The 18,504-nt window shown below is 42.6% G+C and overlaps 1 protein-coding gene across 5 annotated transcripts in view; it reads right to left on the minus strand.

The window, feature by feature from the left end:
- The window catches only part of CDYL (chromodomain Y like), an 88,246-nt gene that overhangs the window by 57,024 nt on the left and 12,718 nt on the right, over positions 1–18,504 (minus strand). The window lies entirely within an intron of this gene.

Below are 18,504 nucleotides of genomic sequence, written 5' to 3' on the forward strand. Positions count from 1 at the left end.
AGCAAGACAGATTCACTGGAAGAACAAAACGAATTAATAAACAAATAAAACTAAGGGCAGTATAGATTTTAATCCTGGTTTATGTCAAGATTTTATACTTGCTTGAATCTCATGCTTTAAGGAAGAGCCCAGTTTTATTGGTTGTTGTTAAGTTAAAATGCTAAACACCGTTGTTTAACTGAGGTTTTTGTTGAACAGGGCATCAGTGGCACTTATCGCTGTGAGAAGGTTGTGAAAAGAGTTAACTCTTTTTTATTCTGCCAAAAGTGGCATCATTCTTAATCCTAAAATCATTAAGGGAACTGAATATCCAGGGGTTTACTTATAAGTGACATGATTCTTTTATTTGGATGCAAACTAAAATTTAGCTACAGTGCATGAAGCTTTTCCTTCTTTGTTTTAGTATTATTCCATTAAAAATAGGTTATGCACTCAAACATTTTGCTCATCTTGGTATTTTTACCGAACATGATTTTTGTGTGTAGGTGTGAAAACAATCAGTAACAAGGAGCTAAACATTGTGCTTATGCTTCAACATTTTGGAAGGAAAATATCTTAAGCCATACCCATTCTTTTAGTTAGGCTTTATTATTATTATTATTTATTTACACACTGATTTCAGAAATCCCAAAAGGACCTGTGCATCTCTAAGATGCTAAGAATGGATTAGGTACTTAAAACTGAGATTTACTTAAGCTTTTTCTCTAGGTGGAACTTCCTGGGCCAAATCCAGTTTGCATCCCCTGTCTCTGGGCACCACTGGGAAGAGTCTGGTCCCACCCTCTTAACCCCCAAACCTTTAGCTATTGATAAGCACTGAGAAGATCTCTTGTCAGTCTGCTCTTCTCCAGACTAAACAGCCTCAGGCGTTTCAGCCATTTCTCCTTCAGGGAGATGATGTTCCAGTTCCCTCAGCATCTTCTGGCCTCTGCTGGACTCCCTCCTGTAGGTCCCAGTCTCACTTGAACTGGGAAGCCCAGAACTGGAGACAGTACTGGAGATACGGCCTCATTAAGGAAGGAGATCCTCCCTCTAGCTGATGGTCACACTCTTCTAAATGCACCCCAAGAGAATATTAGCCTTCAGGGCCACAAGGGCACATTGCTGGCTCCTGGGTAACCTGCTGTCCCCCAGCACTCCCAGGTGGGAGCATATTCATCATTTTGTATTAATCTGTATTTTATTTGCTTATCTTGCACAATATTGTTGCTTCCATATTATGTCAAGAAGAGATTTTTAAATTCATCAGATTCAGTTTTCTTCCAGCTACCCAGGAGTTACTCTGCTAACTGTTAATACTTTACTGCCTCAACCACTCCTAAGAAAGACAGGAGCTTACAGTAGTAAACATTGGCTAAACTAGACTCAGACCAAATTCTAAATTTAAAAGACAGTTTCAACCAATGCTTTAGCCTAGCAGTGGGGATCTGCTAATGCAGAGCAGATGGGGACAGCTATTTAACTCTAGAAAATGAACAGCTTCATTAGGGAAGTATGGTAAGGAACATGAGGAGCCCCAAGTACAGTAGATATATGAACATTTTCAGATGTGGGTATCAACATAGCTTCCTTTCATGTATGATGATATGATATGTGTACACCTCTAACTGCTTCTGCCCTCAAATCTACATACATGTTCCAGCCATGAAAATCAAACTATTTTTTTAGTCATATATCTCAGAATTGTTTGGGGGGAAAAAAAATTCACTGTAAAGGACTGAAGCATGAACACATGTTTTCCACTCAAGTACAAGCTGTGGGATTGATTTTGCTTTCATTCAGAAACCAGAAGTGAATATCCTGCTACTTAGCAAGGCACCAGCATTCGCTTTATTCTGAATTGCTTCCATAAAAACCTCTCCTTAATGTTGAATACAGGTATGATGGATCTAACAACAGCAGTATTAAAGATCAGTGTGAGAGCAAAGGACCAAAGGTAAACAGATTCCATTTTAACCACCAAGTTCTACAGTCAGTGGGATGGTTCAAAATCTGTGAGATATTTTGATGACTACCAACAATGCTAATGTATCAAAATGTCATTTTGGTGCAGTTCAGCCCACGTGTCTCCATTTGATACTGACCACAGCATACAGAAAAGTGTTCAAAATGCTGAAAATCCAGGAGCTGAAAATAGTTGGTTGCATTCTGAAGGCTGCATCTGTTGGTCAGGACTGTAAACTTATTACACATGGTGTAATTTAGACGTCAGGAGGAAGCTCTTTACACTGAGGGTGGTGAAATACTCGAACAGGCTGCCCAGGGATGTGGTTGAGGCCCCACCCCTGGAGACATTAAAGATCAGACTTTGTGTGTTCCAGCTGACTGCAGGGGGCTTGGACAAAATAACCTTTGAGGGTCCCTTCCAGCCCAGTGCAACCTGTGCAGTAAATTGTAGCATAAGTAGAGTTAATTTTCCCTTTTCCACATTTTCCAAAGGTAAGATTTCCTTGAGAGAGGAGAACTGCATTGCCTAAGGTCTGGAGTTTTCAACAGAAAAGAGTGTTTTTCACTGTGTGCCTTGCAGTACCATCCGTCCTGTGATTCCCAGTTTAGGGATGCAGTGCAGGTGTAAGCAGGTAGAAGGACAACAATATTTCCTCGAACTTTCCTATAACCTGACACTGACCAAGATTTTGGTCCCTTCCAGTAATCTTCAGTGCCACCTTTATTTTATTATGAGAATTATGAAGCCTTTTTGAGCAATGTCCCCCCACAGCACTGCGTGCATTTTGAGAACACAGTATTCTTGAGAGGGTTTCTCCAATTCCAAGACACTTTGGAATATACAGACAAATAAATACTACAAAACAATTACATGAAGAAAGGAAGTTTCCTTGGGAATAAAATGGAGGAGTAAGATTCAGAAGCCTTAGAAAGCATCTGGCTCAGTCTTCAGGACAAAACAATTTTCTATACCACTGAAAAAATAACAGAGCGAGGACTCTTTTGTCACCTCTCCAGGTACATCTGCTAGCACTGGCATCTAGATTGCCTGTCTTTCAGAAGACGTCTAAATTCAAGGGCAGAATTTAAGGAGGTACTAAGTGCTGGCAGTGAAAATGTAATCTAGCACTCTGGATTGCTCTTAGAAGAGGTCACTGACCCGCCTTGGGTATCACCACAATCACAAAGCATTTAGAGGCCAGTTTCTTCCTTTTCAAAGCCAAATGGCAGAGTGTGAAACAGCTTCTTCAAGCTTTTTGGTTTCTAAGAAAAAAAATTAGAAAAACATGGGAGGACAACACAAAGACCACTTACAGCTAGATATTCAAGCTAAGAGTTCATCTTACTGAGAAAAAACAGAAGCACTTCAACAGCAACTTACAGGGAAGTGTCACCCCCTGGGTGACCTGTTATCTGCTCATCCTTGCTGCCTTCCTTTTAAGGGTCTTTTTAACATTTGGAAAAAAGGTGTATGTGTTTAACCTGTATCTGGGGCTAAACATGAGCAGTTGCTCTACCACCTGACAACCTCTCCCCAGTAGAGAAGGGGACCAGAAAAAGGAGAGGAGACCCATGGGGTAAAATGAAAAGGGATTTAATGAAACAGTCAAACTAACACTACTAAAGTATACAAAGTTATAGCCATCCCAGTGAGCACAGTGGTCACAATCAGGAAAAGCAGCATGGTCAGGAGGACTCAAGCAGGAGCCCCCCTCCTCAGCAAATTTCCTCCTTTACAGCTAGTGCAATGTTTTTGGTCTGGGATACATCTGTAGCAAGCTCAGTGACTCCAAATTGTTAAAGGCCAAGCAGCCCGTGGCTGGCCCAGGATTCTGTCCAGCAAAATCAGGACAAAGGCAAGGGGGGAAAAGGTGCCTTCTGTTTCTCACTCATCTCTGTGCTGGCATCATTCTTGTGCAGATGCATATTTTACCCCTTTGGAGAACTAATTCCACTGAGAAGGCCACCAAGATAATATTTATGTTTCAGATCAATTTCATAGCCTGTGTGTTTAGTGATAGGAGAAGGGGGAATGATTTTAACCTGAGGGAGAGTAGGTTCAGACTGGATCTCAGGAAGAAGTCAGTACAAGGGTGGTGAGGCTCTGGAATAGGTTACCCAGAGACATTGTGGACGTACCCTCCCTGGAGGTGTTCAAGACTAGGCTGGAGCAACCAAGTGTAGTTGAGAGATGTCCCTGCTCAAGGCAGGGAGGTTGGAGTAGATTATCTCTAAGGTCCCTTCCAACCTAAGCCATGATAACATACCAAAACTATTGCCTAACACTCAGATAAGGAAATGTTACCTTTTCTACCAAGGCAGTAAAGTCTAACACCACCCCTACCCCATATAAACCCCAAAAGAATCTGATCTGCAGTTTTCCAGAAAGCAGTAAAGCTCAAGATTTCTCTGAAGAAGCCTAGCAAGAGGCATCAGTGGTGGAACTTGAACTTGCTTCATCAGCAGGCACCCAGCAACCTTCTCAAGACCAACATCTTGTGGATCGTGAGCATGGGCTGTGTCAGATACACCAGCCTCAAACTCTGGATGCAGCATGCAACCATCCAATACCATCTTTCCTGCCCTGAGAGACTTATGACAGGTGAAGCCCCAAAGTCATGGATTAAATTAACTCAATGGACACATTAGAGGGATGGCCCATAGATTAAGGGGATGATCTCCATGTACATGTATGTGTGTATATTTTGCATATATATGTGACAGGAAAAGTAGTGGTAAGTAGTTGGAAAGCGTAGGATCTGGGCATGCCATAGAATAAGGAATGGATAATGCCCTGGAGTTGGCTAGAATAGGGTCAATTTTCACAAGAAGCTAGGAATCGTTTCTAAGGATCATCTTGACCTTGCTCATGCTGGGACAGTCAAATCATTTAATGTTGATTTGTTTCTCATACCAGGTTTTTAGAGATACAGTGGTTCACAGCAAAGCACGAGAAATTCCAGGACTGTTTTCTAAGCAACTGATTTGGGCATTTTAAAAGCTAGCTTATTTTTGCAAATACCAGCATGCAGAACTGACTCATCCACATCACCTGTGGTTGGCTGAGAACTGCCTGCTGATATCTGGAGCTACCAAGGTACTCTCAAATGTCAGCAAAGTGCAACCAAAAGGTACCGAGTCCAAAACGTATATGGCATAACCGGGGAACTTCTGAGAAACATTTGTGCTCGGTGTTCTTGGGAATACAGCTGGGAAAACCACACACAGATAGCTGTGAAGGGCAGGACTAATATGTAAAACACAGTTTACTGAAGGATGCAGAGGCCCTCAGGTGGAAAGTGATTCAAATGAAAAATTCCTCCCTCAGTGATGACATCAGTGTTCAGCATTTGCTGGGGACGTGTGGTGGCATGCTCCTATTCTGATGTCTAAGCCTTTCCCTCAGCGGAGTATGGGCTTTAAATTAGGTTTTGACTGTCCCAGTATGAAATCCATCAAGGTGGAAAACTTGTAGCCGCACAAGAAATGCCAATTTTTGTGTGGTCATTTCCAAACTGAGCACCTAATTGGTGAGGAAGAGAAGGAGATTAAAAACTGCCCCAAATCCTTTTGTTTTATTTCCATGGGTATACTAACAAACCACCCACAGAGAAGATTTTGCTGTCAGAAGAGGTGCAGGGGACAAGCACTGCTGCCACTGACGGTGGCCACACAGCTCGGAATTTCTGTATAGGTTAGCACTATGGACAAAAAAGTAATCTACTGTCTAACATCACTGTCAGTGCTCTTAAAACTATTATTACCAAGACAACAAAGATCTTTCTTTTTTCATACAGTTGGTCTTCAATTGCTCAGCCTAAGTATAAAACCTTGTGCTTTTACAAAGTAGGCACCAGAGGGAGACCTGCACTTCAGTTCAGCTATGAAATAACACTGCCAGGAGTCATTCAAAAGTGGCCCATCAATGTCTCTTGGCCAACAGACTCTAGAAGGGTCCAGGTGAAATTGTGCTTAACTCAGAGGGAGATGGGTGTTGGCAGTCTTTTTAAAGGGCCTAAAAAACCCCATCAGAGCACTCCATGAAGACAAGCAAGTTTCCAAATTCAGGCTGTAGATGAGCATCCCTCAACCACCTTGGGCACAGCTGGGAAAGATCATCACATCCTGCTGGCAGTTACCACTTCTCAAATCTTCTGTCTGAGCTGCTACATAAGAACTCCCTAAACATGTCAGTCAAAATAAAATAGATTAGAGTAAGTAATTTAAATAACAAATCTTTCCTAACGTGGCTCAATTTGACTGAATTGGATTAAGGTGAGGTCCCATTAGCAGCTCAGCAGCAGATCAGGGACCAGCAACCCCAGGGAGAGGGCAGTGAAGGATGCTTTGGGGTGGACCTCTTCTTCTATTGACAAAGCCACTGCTGAAGGAGGACTGTAAATATATTGTAGGGTGGTTGCCACTGCTTTCTAAACCTGGTAAAACCCAGCAAGAGAAGCTAAGCTGTATAAGCAGTAAATATATAATTCTCTTAAAAACTGCTACTCTAAAGGTTCAAGAGGGGAGCAGCAAGGGACAGCAGCTTCTAAGAAGCAGGCAAGAGTCCAGAAAATAGATTAGAATAGAATTAACTAGGTTGGAAGAGACCTTTGAGATCATCGAGTCCCAACTATCACCCAACACTATGTACTAACTATGCCACCAAGTGCCTCATCCACTCTCTTCCTAAACACCTCCAGGGACATTAACTCCAACATCTCCCTGGGCAGCCCATTCCAATGGGCAATCACTCTTTCTGTGAACAACTTCCTCCTAACATCCAGCCTAAATCTCCCCTGGCGCAGCTTGAGACTGTGTCCTCTTGTTCTGGTGCTGGTTGCCTGGGAGAAGAGAACAACCCCCACCTGGCTACAACCCTCCTTCAGGTAGTTGTAGACAGCAAGGTCTCCTCTGAGCCTCCTCTTCTCCAGGCTAAGCAACCCCAGCTCCCTCAGCCTCTCCTCATAGGGCTTGTGTTCCAAACCCCTCCCCAGCTTTGTTGCCCTTCTCTGGACACGTTCCAGCAAGTCAACATCTTTCCTAAACTGAGGGGCCCAGAACTGGACACAGGACTCGAGGTGCGGCCTAACCAGTGCAGTGTACAGGGGCAGAATGACCTCCCTGCTCCTGCTGGCCACACTATTCCTGATACAGGCCAGGATGCCATTGGCCTTCTTGGCCACCTGGGCACACTGCAGGCTCATGTTCAGCCTACTATCAACCAGTACGCCCAGGTCCCTTTCTGCCTGGCTGCTCTCCAGCCACTCTGACCCCAGCCTGTAGCACTGCATCAGGTTGCTGTGGCCAATGTGTAGAACCCAGCACTTACATGTGTTAAATCTCATGCCCATCTGTCCAGTCTGTCAAGGTCCCTCTGCAGAGCTCTCCTACACTCTAACAGATCAACTCCTGCTCCCAGCTTGGTGTTGTTACTGATGATGGACTCAATTCCCTCATCCAGATCATCAATAAAGATATTGAACAGGATGGGGCCCAGCACTGATCCCTGGGGGACACCACTAGTGCCTGGCCGCCAGCTGGATGTGGCACCATTCACCACCACTCTCTGGGCTCAGCCCTCCAGCCAGTTCCTAACCCAGCACAGAGTGCTGCTGTCCAAGCCAGGGGCTGACACCTTGGCCAGGAGTTTGCTATGGGCAACAGTGTCAAAAGCCTTGCTGAAGTCCAGGTAGACTACATCCACATCCTGCCCCACATCCACCAGGCAGTCACCTGATCATAAAAGATCAGGTTGGCCAGGCAGGACCTGCCCTTCCTAAATCCATGCTGGCTGGGCCTGATCCCTTGGCCATCCTGTAAGTGCTGTGTGATTGCACTCAAGATGACCTGTTCCATAATCTTGCCTGGCACTGAGGTCAGGCTGACAGATCTGTAATTCCCTGGCTCGTCCAACTGGCCCTTCATGTGGATGGGCACCACACTGGCCAGCTTCCAGTCATTTGGGACCTTTCCAGTGAGCCAGGACTGTTGAAAAATGATGGAGGGCAGCTTGGCCAGCTCATCTGCCAGCTCTCTCAGCACCCTAGGATGGATCCCATCCAGTTCCATGGACTTGTGGGGATCCAAGTGGCTAATGAGGTCTCTAACTACTTCCTGCTGGATCACAGGGGAACTATGCTGCTCCCTGACTCCATCTGCCTGCTCAGGAGGCCAGCTGTCTGAAAGACAACCAATCCTCCTATTAAAAATTGAGGCAAAGAAGGTGTTAAGTACCTCTGCCTTTTCCTCATCTTTTGTTACAATATTCCCCTCCATGTCCACTCAGGAGTGGAGGCTGCCCTTGCCCCTCATCTTGCCATTAATATATTTGTAGAAGCATTTTTTGTTGTCCTTCAGAGCAGTGCCAGTCTAAGCTCTAAATGGGCTTTTGCCTCTCTTGATTTTTTTCCTGCATGACCTAGAAACATCCTTAAACATTTCATGGGTTACTCACCTTCCTTCCAAAGATGATACACCCTCTTTTTTCCCCTTAATTCCCTTAGAAGTTCATTGCCCATCCAGGCTGGCCGTCTGCCCCGGCGGCTCATCTTCCGGCACACTGGCACAGCCTGTTCCTGCGCCTTCAAGAATTCTTTCTTGAACTAGGTTCAGCCCTCCTGGACCCCTTTGTTTTTAAGGGCTGTTTCCCAAGGGACCTTCTGAGTTAGTTCCTTGAGTAACCTGAAGTCTGCACTCCAGAAGTCCAAAGTGGAGGTTTTGTTGCTGCCCCTCTTAGCTTGACTGCATATTGAGCACTCACTCATTCATGGTCGCTGGACCCCAGACAGCCTCCAACCACTGCATCTCCCACCAGCCCTTCTCTGTTGGTAAAAAGGTGGTCAAGATGGATCTCATCAAGCACACTAACTGGAATCCATGCAGACAAAGAGAAAATAAAGTCATCATACAAAAGGCAGGTCTACTGATACAGGAAAAACTGCCAACTCTATACCTATACTGCTGGGTACAAAGTTTATACTTGTGGTAATCAAAACTGTTACTGATGAGAACATTGAAAGACTCATAAGAAATGCTTTTCTTGTTATTCAAAGGGCAAACCACATCACAAAATCACCAGCTCCTCACATGCACTGAAAGTTCAGAAAATTACTGAACAACAAAGAGCAAGGAGCGAATTCTAGAAGACAAAACTTGGCTCCACTCTCTTGTGACAAAACAACAGGCAATCTCAGCCAGTACACTTCCAGGAAGTTTGAGGCTTCACTTCCAGAGTCAGAAGCCAGGATTTGTGTTTGGTTTTTTAACTACATATCACTCCAGTTTTTAATAACAAATCCATTCTGGGTACTTCCAATCACAAAGACAAACTGTTGATATTTCAACTAAAAAGTTGCCATACCTTTAAGATAATTCTGCATGCTGATTTAAAGGTGTATGATTACAGGGCAGCTGGTAGTGAAATGATGCCAAATTTTCATGTTTCCTTACAATGGCAGTCTCTTTCGGAATGATGCCACCTCCAAGATGGACAGCAGCTTCTAAAACTCATCAGGTTGAACTATTCAAGGGTGCTTTTCCACAGCTGCTTAAAGCAATACTCATGGAATTGCCAATATTTAAACTGAACCTGCTCCTGGAGAAATTCTGTCCTCAAACTAACCCTGTTAGGCAAACTAGGAGGGGAAAAAAAAAAGGTTATGAGGGAGAAGAATGTGCAGATGAATAATCTTCCCTAAAGTGACTCTGTGAAGTCCTGAGTGCCAGTGTTGTTAGGGGAAACACCAAGCTGAGGAAGCAGGGGGAAAGCATTGCCTTGGGAATATGTGGGAGTCTCTATCCAGAGATTCATAGAAGACCCCCAAGATCACTGAGTCCAATGGTCAAACCAGCACCACCATGGCCATTAAACCATTTCCTGGTATGCCATATCTACATGTTTTTGGAACACCTCCAGGGACAGTGACTCCACCACCTCCCTGAGCAGCTCACTCCAATGCTTGACCACTTTTCCTAACATGCAGTCTAAACCACCCCTGGTGCAACTTGTGGTCATTTCCTCTTGTCCTATTGCTTGATACGAGGGAGAAGAGACCAACACCCACCTCCCTACATCCTCATTTAAGGTAGCTGCAGAGAGCTATAAATTTCCCCCCTCAGCCTCCTCATTTTTGAAAAGGAGTAAGAACAAATAGAACCTAAAGAGCATCAGCACTGTGGGGGTTTGCCCATGGTTCAGGCTTCTCTTCTGGGAGCACCAAAGGGGAAGTGCCTCTTCTCACTGAAATAGTCAGAAAGGGTAGATTAGCTGTGTACCTTTTAGTTCTCTTTTAATTATGGCTGCAAAGGGGTTTCTTTCCTGACCACAGAACCCATGATCCAGTCAGTGCACAAATTAGATACAAAGGAGAATCAAGAACTCTAAATCTGGAATTTCCTCAACCTAGAGTTTTTTGAATTTGTGAGAGAAGCAAATCTTTTTATGACGTGGCACAAAATTTAACCAGACGAGAAAGAAAAAGAGCTCACGGTTCTCCTCCCTGCAGGGGTGCAAGGGTTCATCAGATTTATCAACTATGTATGTGATTTGTTCATAGGCAAGAGAAAGTAATTATCTCATCATTTAGTGGGAGCTGAACTTGAAATATGGGGGGTTGTGGTGCTGTTTGTGTAACACACACACATTGCCAGCTCTGTGCCACGGAGCAGACTGGGTAGAGTTTCAATCACCAGGTGTTTGGGTATCGGAAAGTCAGTCTTCGTAAGAAGTGTCAAATTAGTTGTTTAAAGAATTAGAGTTTACTACCAAAATCATCACACAAGTCACCATGACTTTTAGTACATTGTGCTTCCCTTCCATTTTCCACAAACTCATCAGCATGGGCACAGGGAAATTATGAAATGAATCACAGAATAAAATCATAGAATCGTTTAGGCTGGAAAAGACCTTTAGGATAATTGAGTCAAGTCATTAACCAGGTACTATGAAATCCAGCACTAAACCACGACCCTCAGCACTACATCTACATGGCTTTAAAACCCCTTCAGGGAAGGGGTCTCTACCACTTCCCTAGGCAGCCTGTTCCAGGGCTTGATAACCCTTTGAGGCAAGAATTTGTTCCTAATGTCCAGCCTAAACCTCCCCTGACACAATTTGATACTCATCTCATCTTGTTGGGCCTGACCAAAATTCACCACTCAGATACCTACAGTGACTACACTCACTAACAGCAAAAGTGGAAAAGAAACCAAATTCACAGACTTACTACTCTCTGTGAGGTCCAGGATTGTTTCTTCTGTTTGGCTCATGTCCTCCTAAAAAGAAGCTAAAGCAATATTACATGGAAAGGCATGGTAATTGTAGATGTGAGATGCTGGGTTTCTTCATGATGGATGCAGTATACACAATGTACACACACAGAGCAAACACAAAAACTCTACAGTGTGTCCCAAATAAGTCACATAGCAGATACACAACACAACCTCAAGAGACAATAATATACAGAAATGGCCAGAAAGAACCCTGTCTATTAAGTGATGCTCATTTGTGAAGTTAAAAGACATCTTCCTTGATATATCATTTTCCATCTTACTGTCTTTGAAAAATAAGTAAATAAAAACCACCATTCACACCAGAAAACCCTAAAATTCAGTAAATCAAGTTAAAGATTTTCTACTAAAGATTTTAGATGCTCAACTCAAAACAGCTGAAATAATCCTGACAAGCTAAAAAGCAACATGTTGAACTCAAATTCTGCTGTAAAACTGCCATTGACCTGGAATTATCTTTTTACACCACTGAAGTGTTCAAGAACAAAGTTCTGGAAAACTTTATGCCATCTGCATAAAGTAGGATTTTATAAGGACCTTTAACTTTTTTTCCCCCCTTTATCAGAACAATCCTCATTCCACATGCAGCTCCAGCTTTTGCCTGCAGTTACTCAATGCAGTTAAGGCTTCTGGAGTTTAACAGAAGAGAACGTGGCTGATAGCGACAAGAAACCAGAATCTACATCTGAACTGTTAAAACCAATAGAGAAACTGCACAAAATAAAGGAAAACTGCAACAAAAAGGGATTTTGACATAGTCACCTCTACATTCATCAAAGAGAAAGACCTACTTAGTCTTTTTTACACTGTTATGATGTAAGTTGAAGAGTAATCTCAATAGCTGTGGCATGGTTAAAAATAGCTGAACGGCTTAAGCAGAGCAACTTAAACTGCTCCACAGGAAGAATTATTCTCCTGGTCAAAATATTTTGCCTTTTCAAGCAACTGAACTTTCAGGTCATCTGTTAACAATGTAGGTTGTTTCCTGTCTAGAAGCTTTTTATTGTCTCTCCTTTAACAATTAGCAGGGTTAAAATCCCTCAAAGCACCTATAGAAAGTGGATGAATTGCTTGGATCTTCAGATATTTTAATTTAATACATCTCAAACTTACTTATCCTGCATGGCAAAATAAAATGTAAACTCATCTTTATTATAGTCTCTTTCCACATCCCTAGCCCTTCTCGTCCCTTCTCTTTCCAGCTGCCCCTTCCAAAACACAGACACACATCCCACGCAAATCCAAGCTGCCTTTGACACTGCAAACACTTTTGCTAGATTTTGGAGATGGCTGGTGTTAGCCATGGTCATTTAATTTGCCTTTTCTTTTAACAGCTAATTTCACTCCCAAACTCCTGCACCAGGCCATCATACTGTGCTTGAACTGAAGGCGTCTTTTGAGAAAAACTCACAGCTTTTTCTCAGTGATATATCCAGAACATCTTCAAATAAACTGTTCTGACAGAAACCTGCCTTGCGTTTTGAAATGTATTGTATTTCTAAAAGAAACCCACCTGGGCTCAGCTTTCAGCTCCTCTGTTTTTTCATATGAGTGTCCACTACAGCTGAAGGACTGCACCTTCTGAAATCTTTGCCCCATGGAAGCACTTACATTCCATCAGTCACCTCCCCAACTTTCTTCTGCCCAACTAAGCAGGACAAGTCTCTCCAGGCTCATATACAGCAAGGTTTGTTCACTAACTCATTTTAAAAGTTTTTAACTGTTCTGGACATGTTTTTCTGAATCTTTTGAAGTTTATCTAGGTTAGGGCTTTTTTACATCTTAAGCTCTAATGGGGTGTTTATTTTCTAACATTATCTCACTAGAGCTACCCAGTAAAATCAAAGCACACCTAATTCCACCTGAGATCCCCTAGACCTATCCCAAGGGTCTACACTCTGCATTTTAGCTACTACATCAGTGAATTACTCCTTTTTAAAGTGATACTACATGTATGATCTTATAGCCAAGAGAGAGATATATGGCTACATTAACATACATCAAAACGATCCCCTTTAAGTACAGACCATCCTCCACACATATTAATCCATTCTCTTTTTTTTGGGCTTGTATGCATAAATTATATTCTTTCATCCAGATTGTTATCTAAATCTTCAAAGCAATGGGCTGTGAAAAGCTTCTATAAAATCCAACCTGAATGTCCTCCACCTATTACTGCTTTATGATCTGCCAATTAACCCATTTGAGAAGTATTTCAGACAGCTCATGTTGACTTAGCAAAGAGCCAGGCATTAAAACTCAAGAGTATCATGCAGCACCGCATGAAGTGCCTCATGAGAGCTTACTACAGCTATGCTTCTCTCAACCAAAAACTTTCAGCCTCAGAATAAATAAATACAGACAGGTTCTAATCGAGCAGCTGGGCAAGCAGCAGCTCTGCTTTCTTCAATTCTCTGCTAAGCAATTCTCATTTCAACCTTTCCACAGCTCTTTCTGTGATCATTAACAACCTGTCCATTCCAGTATTTACATTATAGCTGGGACTATCCTACCCTATCCTATTTACACTTCTTCAACAATTAAAACAAGTAAAATACAAATCCTGTTACCTTACATCTCTTCAGTTGACTGGGGAGTTGTTAGCTTGGTTTAAATCTTTACTTCTATAGATTAAAGGAAAAAAAAATTGTTTGCTCCTACCAGAATAAAAAAGATTTTTTGTAAGTCACTGTAAATGTGGACACAACATTCAGACTGTGGTCAGAGAAGAACAGTTTGACTATCAGCATGTGTTTTAATCACAGCATAATGATTCTTTGCAGCATTTCTACCTCTTCGCAACTCTTATTGTCTGCGTCTAGCAGACACGTCATTACCAGCAGCTTTTTGATTTCAAATAAGAGAATTTTCACACTGTTCTTCACTCCACTGACAGAAGGTTTATGACCAGTGTCTATATAATCCCCAAGAAATGGTCTCTGTTGTGCCAGCTAACAGCCACTACTATTCATGGCATTCCTCTGAAATCAGCTGAATACTCACCTCTGCCTCATGTAGCTTCACACCTCTTCTCAATGACCTAGATTTGTAATTCTAAGAATTAGGGTTCTAAGAATTACAAATCACCTGGGATGGCTCATATTTTTCAGTAATATAACTTTGAGAGAAAATTGTTTTCTTGGTATTTTCAGTAAAATATGTATCACATTTTGTTTAGAAGAGGTGACTATGAATCATCATCAAGACTGGACTGAGCAGGTTCAAATTTAGGTACTTTCCTAATATCCAATTTAGACTGGATATTAGGGACAAAAATGTTTACTGAAAGGGTGGGCAAGGAATGGGCTACCCAGAGAGGTGGAGGAGTCACCATCCCTGTAGGAGTTCAAAAAAAACATGAGGACATGGCACTTTGTGACTTGGTTTAGTGGCCATGGTGGTCTTAGGTTGACAGTCAGACTCAATGATCTTTGAGGTATTTTCCAACCAAAACCATGCTATGACTCTATGAAATAAGCACTAATAACTGTTAGTGAAGAGTGTTTTTGTGGAAGCGATCTTGTATTTACTTTCTTTTTTGTAAGAAGAGTAAAGGTGAACAGAACAGAACTTCTTAATTCTCAGAAAAGTGTGATAAAGACCTGCACCTACTAGAAATTCCAGGAAATGGTTGTTAATGATCACCTAATGGGATACAACCACACAATTTCTTTGCTTCCAGACATTTACAGAAAGATTCTTCTGCCACAAAAATCCCATGAAAATGTGTCTTTCTCTCTATAAAAATAAAGTTAGACCTTGCAGAACTTTCAAAGGCAACTTTCTATCATAGAATAGAAAGCACAGTACACAAGATGTAAAAAAAGGCCAGTTTAACCAAGTGTCAAGACCAAGCTCCCAAATTACAGAATCCCAGCAGAGTGGAAGAACCTGTGGGGATCATCTAGTCCAATCTCCCTGCTAAAGCAGGGTCTCTCACAGCAGGTTGCCCAGGATCACACCCTGTCCAAGGTAGGTTTGGAATCTCTCCAGAGGAGACTCCACAACCTCTCTTGACAGCCTAGTCCAGCGCTCCGCCACCCGCACAGCAAAGAAGTTTTTCCTCAGGTTTAGGTGGAAGCAACACTTTGTTTAGTTGCTTTTAGATTGCAGATAATCACAACCAGAATGCAACATTTGAATCCTTGTCTTCTGGGTGTGCTTAGGCAAGGCTGGCTGTTAAAGCAACATTAGAACTGAACCACTGAGGAGAAATGGAAGGGCAGTAATCATGGCCTGCTGTTATAATTTGATTTTGCTCTTCATGCAGTGTGGCACTCAGTAAAAACCAGCACTGCTCAAGTCCATTTGTCCTAGTCGTTTTCACACGGGTAGTCTGAGGGGTTGGTCTCTTGGTTTTGGTTCTGTTTTGCAAACAGTGTTGGCAACTAAATGAATGTGAATACATTGCATTGAGTTTTCAGATGACAATGAACAGAGGTTTCTTTTAAACTGACTGCAGTCTTGCTTTGTACTTTAAAATGGTTTTTTAATAATTTGTTGGAGTTTTTTACTCGAGGGATCATGAGCAGTGGCTAGCAGCATCATTAACTGGTATTGGTCTAGATGCAAAGTATAGCTTCCAAACTGATGCCTACATGCACCTGTTAAAAACAATGAGTCATGTGAATATACACTCAGGCAATCTGGATTTTTTTGTGCTACACCCCTGGAATACCAAAATTTTAATCCCTTTTATATTTTCAAAGTGCACACAGATGCAGGCTACATTTGTAAGAGGCACATTAAAACCTTTTATTAAAAGCAAAATCTATTTCAAATGCTGAACCCATAACCTAGTCTTTTTCTCATCACATTTAACATTCTGAAATGATGTATTTCACAACTAAGTTTTAGCTACACCTGACAGACTGGGTATCTTTGCTTAATATAAACAAAATAAGGGGCTTACACAAGAGGGAACTGAAAACATTTGTTTTGGGGCACTTAAACTACTTGGCTGTATTTTAAATTCTCTCTCACTTGCTACCTCCTCTGTGCTCCCAAATCCTTCCAGAGTACACCACTGCCACATACTCTTTAGTATTAGTCAATATTATTCTTTCCTAATATGTTTTTACTTCTGTACTGGAAGAAGTTAAGGAGCGTCACGGCTTGCCTTCCTTATCAGTTTTTCCCACCTTCACATAAACACAGTCAAAGCGAAAATAATTTGTTCCTGCCCATGAAACTGAAACTGAAAGTAACCAAAGCGTAAACTTTTCTACCCAAAAGATACTGACAGGGCTTAGGCTTTGAACTTTAATTCCATTAGAGGGACACACAAAAAAAGCTTTATTAATACCAGCATTTCAAATGAAATGCACCCAGAAGTGAGCTCAGCTATGAGAGGACATCCTGCCCCATCCCAGTGCTTGCCCAGGGCCCACCCAGTGAAGAACCAGAATCCTTAGAAATAACTTACACTTTTAACTATGCTTGTATCACAGAATCCCAGCATGGTAGGGGTTAGAAAGAACCTGTGGGGATCATCTAGTCCAACCCATCCCACCTAAAGCAGGATTGCCCACGATCACAATGTCCAGGCAGGTTTGAAATCACACCAGAGAAGGAGACTCCATAATCTCTCCGGGCAGCCTGCTCCAGGGCTTCGCTTTGGCACAGTCACAGGAAAGAAGTTTTTCCTGATGTTCAGATGGAACCTCCTGGGTTCTTGTTTGTGACTGCTGCCCCCTGTCTTGTTGCTGGGCACCAATGAAAGTCTGGCCCCATCCTCTTGACACTCATCCTTTAGCTATTGATAAGAAGGCAGTATGTCACCCTCACCTTCAGACTTCCATTCTGACATTGGAAATGGAAGCCTAACCACCCAATGAAACCATACAGCACAGTTTTCTACTCTCACTGTGATCACCCCATCCCCTGGTGCAGCCTGGGAGTGGTGCTGCTCCTTGCCCTGTCCCTGACCTTGACCTCAGTCCAGCAGCACAGGCTCTGTGAGTCAGCACAAGCCAAGAGCCAGAAGCTGTGCAGCCACACTGCAAGCCAGTCCAGTGAGTTGATCCAGCTGAAAATTAAACACAGGCTTTGACAGACTCTTTTTTTATTTAATCAGAACCGATTCATTGCTGCAACCATTCCCTCACATCTACCAGTTTTTCTTCTGTCTCACTTCATCCATGCCACATATTCCTGCTCCTTTACCTGAAGTGGTACCTCTTGGGTTTCAACTTGATTCGGTAAAAAAAATGGACAGCTTTCAGCTAATCAGGCTTTCTTAAATGGCATCCACCCAATCCAGCAACACCAAGGTGTAAAGGAAGAGGGAAGAGTGAGTGGCTTGCTGGAGGAAGCAGTGGTGGCAAGCAAGGTTCACAGCATCTAAATTTGCTTAACCTGTAGAGAAGAGAGCCCTCAGACTGCCAGCTGAAAGTGGGCAAGGAACAGATAGTCTCCTTCCTTCACACTTAGTATGTTTCAAAACTAACTATACAACACCAGCCACTCAAAGGAACATTAAGGGAAAGGGGAAAACTGAAGCATATGTTGTAGGACACACAAATTCCCTTTCCCATTCTCAGGACTTGCTTGCTGAGGCTATTCTTCTGTGGCCATCACTTGGTGGCTCAACAGCTCCAATGACCTTCCACACCTGCTTTGTCATCCTGGCAAGTATGTGTACGGCCATGCACTGAACCAGGCTGAGGAACTGATTCAACCAAATGGGCATTTTTGGAGCCAGCTTTTTTGGTTGGTTGTTTTTAATTAAGCCTATTAATTTTCCAGCCCTCTTAACATGTCCAAGCTGCCATTGTGGCTCAGCAGAAGAGCTGAGTGGTCAGTCAAACGATCTGCTCAAGTAAATGATGAAGAACTGCCACCCAGAAACTTTCTGATATTTAATGTAAAGTTAGATAATGTACAACAACTGTGGTTTAAAACCATAACCTGATTGGTTACTGTCACTCAGGTAACAAACCTGAACTTACATTGCTCTAAATACTTTATACTTCAACAGTACAATCCCTAAACAACATTTACCTACTAACACAGTTCACAGTCCCAAAGGAAGGCCTGTAATAAGCACTAGCCAGCATTAGGTACAGAAGACAGCAGAAGAGGTAAAATAAACCAAAAACCACCTCTGTGCTTAGGACTTCACATTTAAATATACTTGACTTAACTAAATTAACCTGACCTGCCTTTCTGTACCCCTTTGTAGAGACCGGGGAAGAGGTCTGATGAACTTCTAGACAAACTTCACTTAAGCGGACTGGACGCATTCCTGTGTGACCTATGCTAGATCAT

This window comes from Dryobates pubescens, chromosome 9, assembly GCF_014839835.1.
Source record: "Dryobates pubescens isolate bDryPub1 chromosome 9, bDryPub1.pri, whole genome shotgun sequence".
NCBI classification, from domain to species: domain Eukaryota; kingdom Metazoa; phylum Chordata; class Aves; order Piciformes; family Picidae; genus Dryobates; species Dryobates pubescens.